This window comes from Equus quagga, chromosome 19 (assembly GCF_021613505.1).
Source record: "Equus quagga isolate Etosha38 chromosome 19, UCLA_HA_Equagga_1.0, whole genome shotgun sequence".
Classification (NCBI taxonomy): Eukaryota; Metazoa; Chordata; class Mammalia; order Perissodactyla; family Equidae; genus Equus; species Equus quagga.
The window spans coordinates 29,810,276-29,818,568 of NC_060285.1; the positions used below are offsets into that span (position 1 = coordinate 29,810,276).

Sequence of the window (8,293 nt, forward strand, 5' to 3'; positions counted from 1 at the left end):
GGAAAGATCCCATTTGATGGATGTATGAATGCGTAAAAAAACAAGGTTTGCTCATGGAAATGTGAATAGTTCTATGTAGTTGACACATGGAATGTACCATCAATTTTTCTTAAAATTTTTATTCAACAAAATACACAACACTACTGATCACATTTGAATCTTTTCTGATAATGCTGGAAATATTTTCATATCCTGTAATTCCATGGTATCATCTTATGCATGTTGACATAATTATATGAAAGAAGCAAAAGGGTTAATATAGCCAGTGATCAGGAAGGTGGGCAAATCAGTTTCATGAAATCCTTGAAACCTAGCTTCTGAGGAACCTTTTATTTGTTTTTCATACAAATCTATTAGGGGGAAAACAATGATTATATTTATTACATGCTTATGCTTACATTATTATACATGCAGTCATCTGGACACAATGAGCAGTAGAGAATAATTAATAGTAAACAGAGAGCATTTTGGGGAAAGATGATGCTAATGGGAAGAATATTTGTGAGTCTAATTATGTTTTTAAGTAGAAAGTATTTTCCATCTTTTTCTGGCCCATTAGAAAACATTTTGACATTGAGAAAATACTTTCAAAGTGTAACTCATTTTTGCTTGGAACGTTTCGTATTTCCAATTCATATAAATGATTATTTCCTTCTTCTCTCTGCTCCCTCCCCCACTTTATTTTGGCATTGTTAGTGTAGCTGTTATATGTGCTCTGTGGCTGAAGTCAACAGGAAAGTTACTTTTTCATTTAACAATGCTATGTAAACTTGCAAATTCACCTAAGAATTTTTAGTTTGGGGTTACTATGTCAAAATGTTTACTACTTGGGTAACTCCAGCTTTGGCACTTCAGTAAGTAGGATCCAAATCTGCAGGTCAAGGCTCACGACTATTCCTCTTTTCTAGAGTAGAACCGCCATTAGATGGTTCTTGGCTGAACCAAAATATGTTTCCAAAATACATTTTCAAATTCACATTACAGAAAATTTTAATAAAATATATTAATCCATTACTAGGCATTCCAATATTACTTGCCCTCTTTCTACGTGAAGGTGGTTAAGGAATATAGACTCTATAATAGCAATTCTACATGATGCTTACTTACATTGACCAACCGGCTGCTATTGCCTTGAAAATGAGGCTACCGCCAATAGTACTAAAGCTATTTGGTATTGACCTTCAATTCTGCATATATATTTTTTCATTTATTTATTCCCTTTGTATTCTAAAAATGGTTTCAAGTTGTTCTCTTTCAATTAGCTGCCTTCCTGTGTTTTGAGAAATAAGAAAATGAACTAAAATTTGGTAAAGCCTTTCCAGAAAGTTTTAATAAAACGAGTTCTCTTTTAAATATGCACCCCTTTCCTCTCTCTTTCATATCACTCTTAAGTAACAAAGCTCAAGTAATTCTACATTAGAATTTTCACATTTTAAATTAATATGTATTTGAGCCAACTTCTATTTAGGAAATCAAAGATCCATATTATTACAGAAGATGTAATTGCTAGTCATTCCAGCTTTGTTTGTTTGTTTTTCAGATATTCTTGAAACTTCACGCTTTGTTTTGAGTTATAGAATTCAGTATTAGTAAAATGGGATTATTTTTCTCTTATTTTAAAATAGCAACTAAAAGGTTTAAAACATAGGAGACAAAAAAAAAATAGTGTTACCATTGAGATCTGAGCATCCATGCTGTAAGGTATTCTACATCATAAAGGTGAGATACTGGCTGGTTAGAACGAAATTCTGCTTCTCCATAAACATACAAATTCTATACTCAGCTTCTACTCCAATTGCACAGATATCTACTTTAATCCTGCCTTCTTCCAGATTATCAGAAATTTTTTAGTATATCTTTTCAATTTTCCTGTTGCATTTTTTATTTCTGGAAAAATTATTCAAAGTATATCCCAAAATGGAGTTTGCAGTCAGCACAGTGAGAACTAAAATTAGCAAATAAAGAAGCTCTAGAAGTATAATTTTCAGGGACACTATGAGATCATAGAGATAGAACTCATTCTGATGAAATAAGTCAGATACAAGAAGTCAAAATTCACGGGAGGTTGTTAACACAAATGATCCCAACTAGCCACCTTGATAGTTGAGGTAAACCGTAGGATGAAAATAATGGAGCTATGACTCCCAAACAAAGCATAATATACAGAATGAAGAATCCAACTCATCTTTTTATCTTGAAATAACTAGGAATCAGTAAAATGAGAAAAGTAACCTTCAGTTCCTTAGGGTATATCATAGAACAGAAATAGAGATGAGCAAGGTCCCAGAATAGATGTCAAGCAGTGTTGTATACAAAGAGCCTTGATTAATTTACTAGCACTGTGAGAAAACTTGTGGGGACTTTGAGAAATAATTAAAAGGAAAAAAAGATGGATCCTGAAAATTTACTAGATTCTGAAATTACTTAAATGGGGACTCAAAGTTAGTGAATGTAATGTAGCCTTATTGTTTTATAAAGCTTGGTGAGAAGACAGGCACTTAGACAATATGTGCAGGACGATGTATGAGATTGCCAGCTAGACTGATATATTGAAGATTCAAGGCTAGATCTCTGTATTCAGAGGTTCGACAATATAGTTGATTTTTTTTTTTTTCCTTACCAACAGTAATTTATTTCTTTCTTCCCAAAACAGCCTGAGTATGTAGTCCATTGCTGGTATGGCAGATTGATGATATCAGAGATCCATGCTCCCTTCCATTTCTGTTTCTCTGACATCCCTGGGGGCTTACTCCAAACTGCGTATGACTTCTTATACAGTCCACATTTCAGCCTGTGAGACAGAGAGAAAGAGAAAGTAAGGGAGACAAACCTCTTCCCTTTTAAGAGATAATCTAGAAGTTGCATCCATAACTTCCACTAACATTTCATTGTCCAGAACCTAGTCATAGGACTACAGCTAATTGCAAGGAAGCCTTGTAAATACAATCTTTAGTTGAATAGTCATGTAGTCAGCTTTATTTATTCAAGAGGAAAGCGTGAAGGAGACTCTTTCCACATGCAAAAACATTATCTTTAGTATCTAACAGGTGCCAGGTGCTTAGTAGATCTCACTTGATTTTCACAACTCTGCAAAGCACACATTTAATAGATAAGGAATCTGATACCCAGAGGAGATAAATGACTTCCCCAAGTCCACATAGAAGTTATATGACCAGGGATCAAGTGATGCTCTATCTAAATCTAATAAAATCTGTGATCTTGCCAGCATGACACCCTATTTCTAAAATAGAATGTTGGGGTGATCATCTGCTTGGTAAGTTTCATTGTGCGTGATCCATTTCTAGGATATTATGATATTTAAGAATAAAAGAGGAATAGAAGAGATGTCAGCCTTTTACCACTAGGATAAAAAACAAACTCTTCTATTTTTTTTTACTATTCTAAAGCCCTTGATAAGGTCTTAAGATGCAGGGACAATGTATTTCCATCAGGCAATCAACATACACTCTTCCCAATCATATGAACCAAAAGCCTATGATGACTGTAATTTTTTTCACTGTTAGTGATGCCAGCATACAGGAGCGTATGAGCTTGACTGTGAGCTCTTTTAAGGGGATTTGTACCTAATTTACCTCTGTAATTCCAATGATTAACACACCTGGTCCTTAGTAAGGACTCAGTATTTGTTCCTTGAAGCAAATTGGATATCAGAATTTAAGACAACAGGGAAAGAATGTATTTGCTTATTCAAATTATTGTGAAAATAACACTTAATAGGTATTTTCCTCACAGCAATGCAAAAATGTATTACATTTAAAAAACTGAAACAATATTTTTAATTTTAAAGTTAAATTCAGGAGAGTTCATTCTGTTCATTCAATATGTATTTCATAAGATATTTTAATTTCTTGTACTCCAGTGTTTTGTTTGTTTTATTTTGGTTTTGAAACAAAATTAATTTTCTTGTTCAATTTTTTGTTTGATTACAGGAAGATATACTTTTGTTTCCTCGACAGCTATATAGTAATGATATATTTCCCCTGCCTCTGCATTTTGCTGATGATTTTTCAAAAGTGTAATATCTTCTCATCAAATAATGACTAAGGCTTGAAAAAGAATCAAATTCAAAAACATAATTCTTATTTAACTTTTCATGAAGCAACCCTACCACCCCACAAAGCACTATAAGGAAGATAAAGTGAGGGGGGACATCTGCTGTGTTTTTCTGGATGCTTATTCATTATTTATCTTACGTATTTTGTTTGGATTCTATTTAACTGTTCTTCCACATTTTTGTTATGTATTTAGTGTATTAAAAAGAAGAGAAATGTCATTATATATTTGTCCAAACCCATAGAATGTACAACACAAAGAGCAAATTGTATGTAAACTATGGACTTTGAGTGATGATAATGTGTCAATAGAGGTTCATCAATTGTAATAAATGCAATACACTTATAAGGGATGTTGATGATGGGAGAGGCTAGGCATGTGTGGGGGAAAGAGGGATATGGGAAATCTCTGTCCTTTCTCCTCCATTTTGCTATGAACCTAAAACTGCTCTAAAAAATAAAGTCTTTATTGAACAAAAGAAGTCCAGAGTAAGAGCTATGAGTCCTGAGTTCCATGTTCAGTCCTGCTGCTAATTTACAGGGTATTGTTCACAAATCATAAAAGCTCTAGGCCTCTGTTTCCTCATCTGTAAAATGAGTACTGTATTAGTTTTCTATTGATGTGTAACAAATTATTACACACCACACACTATTAGCTCATAATTTCCATAGGTGAAAAATCTCATCACAGCTCAGGATCTCGCCAGGTTGCAATGAAAATGTCAGCTGGGCTGCATTCTCATCTTCAGGCTTGACTGTGGAGGAATCTGCTTACAAGCTCATTCAGATTGTTAGTAGAATTCATTTCCTTGTGGCTATGTAACTGAGGGACCCATCTTTGTATTGACTGTTGACTGGAGGCTGTTCAGAGGCTACCCACAGTTCCTTGCCATGTGGCCCTTTCCTTAGGCACATTACAACATGGCCATTCACAACTATTGGCTTCTTCAAGAAAAGTAGGAGAATCTCTCTTTCTCTGGCTTGCTACGATGGACTCATATAACTAAATGTAATCATGAGAGTAAAATCCCATCACCTTCTCATTACTTCTGTTACTTAGATGCAAGTCACGGGTTGTACCTCATTCAAAGAGAAGGGACTCTAAAGGATATAACTCATTAGAAGTCAGCTGATCATGTATCTGACACATGGTATTAACCCAGATAATCTTTAGGTTTTCTTCCAGCTGTATTATTTTCTGATTATTGAGGGAATAATGAGAATTGTCTAGTTCTTATTTTTTAAGTTACAGGCTCTACACTGTCAAAGTTCAGAAAGGTCTCTGATTTCCTTACAGTTTTAGAACTTATGAAGCCACAGTACCTACTATTTTTCATGGAACCAAAATGTAAGCAAGAGATTCCTATTAGATAGATCCAGGGCCCCTAAAAGGAAAAGAACAGCCAAGCCAAAGTATCCTGAGAAAAGCCCAGGCTTGGCTACAAGAGGAGTCAAATGGGAGACAATGAGCAAAAATTGAGATAAAGATCATGAAGATGAGAGTGAAATTAAGAGCCCAATAAAAACCAGTGAGGGCTGGGAGGTAGCTTCATGAAACCAATTCATTTTTGTTATTAGCTTCAATGAAGTGCCAGATGAAGGGTTTGTGTCAGCTTAAAGTGGTGATTCTCAGCTTTGACCGTACATTACAAATACCTGAGGAGTTTATAAATACCCAAATGCCCAGGCTGAAGCCTGGTTGTATTACATCTGAATCCCTGAGGAAGAACCCACGTCTCATTATTTTTTAAAGCTCCCCAGTAATGTGCAGCCCAGGTTGAGAATCAGTTATCTTCTCTCACTACTCAAAGTGTGGTCTGAGGACCAATCAGCAAGATTGGCATCATCTGGTAATGATCTTCTTAAGAATGCAGGTGCTTATTCCCTTCCCCAGCCCTACTGAATCTGAATCTACAGTTTAACAAGATCCTCAGGTGATCCCTATGTGATTAACCCAGTTCAAGATCTAAGGCAAAGGCAATGGTCCTTAGTGTTACACTTGGCACACAACAGTTTCTCCATAAACTATAATAGAATTTCCCAGCCACCTTTTGACAATTTTAATAAATAATAAGTAAATGAATGGGTTGTACAAAATATACTACTAAAAAGATGGAAAAATAGCAGAATTTTTTTTTTTAACTAATAGTGTTAGGGTTGTACTAATTTGTTTAGACCTTTGAAGATAAACATTTGACTTTCTTGTGCCAACGCTGATTGATTAGTAGTGGCTGCCTGGAGAACTGTGTTGAGAAACAACATTTTAAGATTGCTTTGTCTAAGAAGAGTCCCTTGATACATGAACCACGTCTCAGGGAATGACAGTTGTCATGCTGCATATTTGCTGAGCCTACTCTGGATTTTTTTATCTAACAATAACACTCATCACGGAGCCCACCCATTCCGAAGACACCTGACTGGGATTAGGCATACACAGTCCTGCAACAAGTCCATATGGATTAACTCATTCATAGATTCATTCATTTAATGCTTCAATAAAAATTATACACCAGTTTTATGTCCCAGACACTCACTGTGCTGGGAGCCAAATTCTTCTAAGATTAGAGTAACCTCACCTTTGGCACCTGTGGCATAAACATGCCACAGCTCCCTGAAATTCCACGAGCAAAGCAGCCTCCCATCACCATCAATCACGTTCAAGGCCAATGAGGGAACTCTTTCACTAGAAGGTCTTGATTACTCTGCATGTCAGAGAGATGCTTAGCAGGAACCAAAGATGTGATGTTTCAATTCAAATAGCTTCTTTCTGAATTTTAAAGAACTGTAGAGTTAAAATAGATTCATTGTGACCTTCAGAAAAACCTTTCCATGAAAATTCAGTTCAAGCACAGATTAGAAACAGTTAATCCATAAGGAAAATATCATAAGTTATAAAGCTGTTTTATAACAAATCTTATGTGAAAAATTGTCAAAGGATGATGATTTCATCTTTTTAACATTAAGAAAATAAAATGCCTGTAGGTGGCTATCTTTGAAGCCCCAACTGAGGGAGATTTTCCACTTATATTCCTTTCAGTAATAAAGAGCTGCTGGAAGCACTATAGAAATGTTGTTTTTTAGTGACTTTGCCAATATACCTGGGCTTTCTTTCAAGCAGTGAGTGATTCTTTTGAATTATGTTTCAGCCCAAAATAGGGTTACTCATAAATTGCATGAATTCCTTCCAGCTCATAATTGCCACGTTCTGGTCTTGGATTTTAGTCATCAAGCTTAAGAAATTTTTATTTTCTCTAAATCTCAAATTGATATAGCCTTCTTCCCATTCTTCCCTTCCAGCACTAACCACCCCCTCCTCCCCTTATCAGCCTTATATAACACAGATACACACACACACACACACACACACACACACACACACAGAGCTAGGAATTGCACTGTCCGTCACCGTGGGTTGCACACAAAAATTGTCTCATAATGACGAGCCATCACTGAACATGAGGCTTCAATTTGAATGAAATCCTTTCTTATCACATTAAAAAAAATCCATTAGCAGTTACTGATAAGCTCAGGATGACTTCTGAAGAAAGATCGGTGTAGGTTCAAGATAAATACATGGAAACTGACAAGCAATTAAGCAGGAAATTTTTTTGGTGCCACTTGTCAGATATTTGAGGAAGATATTTTAGGAAAACTGCTTTTGATAAACAGAAAAATTATACTGCCATTTCTCTCTGCCATTCTACTTCTGAGCTCTGGTATGTTTTTCTGAAACATACAAACAACGTAGCCATTAAATATTGGAAATTAAAAGAAATTAGAGGAAATTACACATATTCAGTAAATAATTTGTATGTAGATGAACAAAATAACTTTTAATTTATAAGAGTAAGAAAACTGTACTCACCCGGAACAGTAAAATTCCATCAGAGATAGCTGATTTCCACAGTAAAAATGTTGCATTATTTCAGGCAAAATAAAGAGCTCAATTAACATTCAGTACATTTCTGTTTTTGTATACAAGATTAATGGTGTTCATACATGGAGAAAATGCTACCTGACTGGTTCATTTGTGAAATATCCAGTTTCCACCACCACCAAACTTCTGTGCCTTCTAGCCTTAAATTCCATATGGATTACCATGCTGGAAGAACTTCAATGGGAGATGTTGGACCACGTGGAATACCTGGAGGATACCAGATAATTGGATGGAGATGACAACTAATATGAATGTTGTCAACTTTCCAATTTTCTCCAAAGCT

The 8,293-nt window shown here is 35.3% G+C and overlaps 1 long non-coding RNA gene across 1 annotated transcript; it reads right to left on the bottom strand.

The window, feature by feature from the left end:
- Positions 1-208: 208 nt before the first annotated feature.
- LOC124230497 (uncharacterized) lies at positions 209-8,010 on the bottom strand. Its single transcript, XR_006886196.1, has 3 exons — positions 7,939-8,010; positions 6,650-6,840; positions 209-2,791 (listed from the first exon to the last, which is right to left on the bottom strand). It is a non-coding gene; the product is annotated as an uncharacterized LOC124230497 (long non-coding RNA).
- Positions 8,011-8,293: the final 283 nt, after the last annotated feature.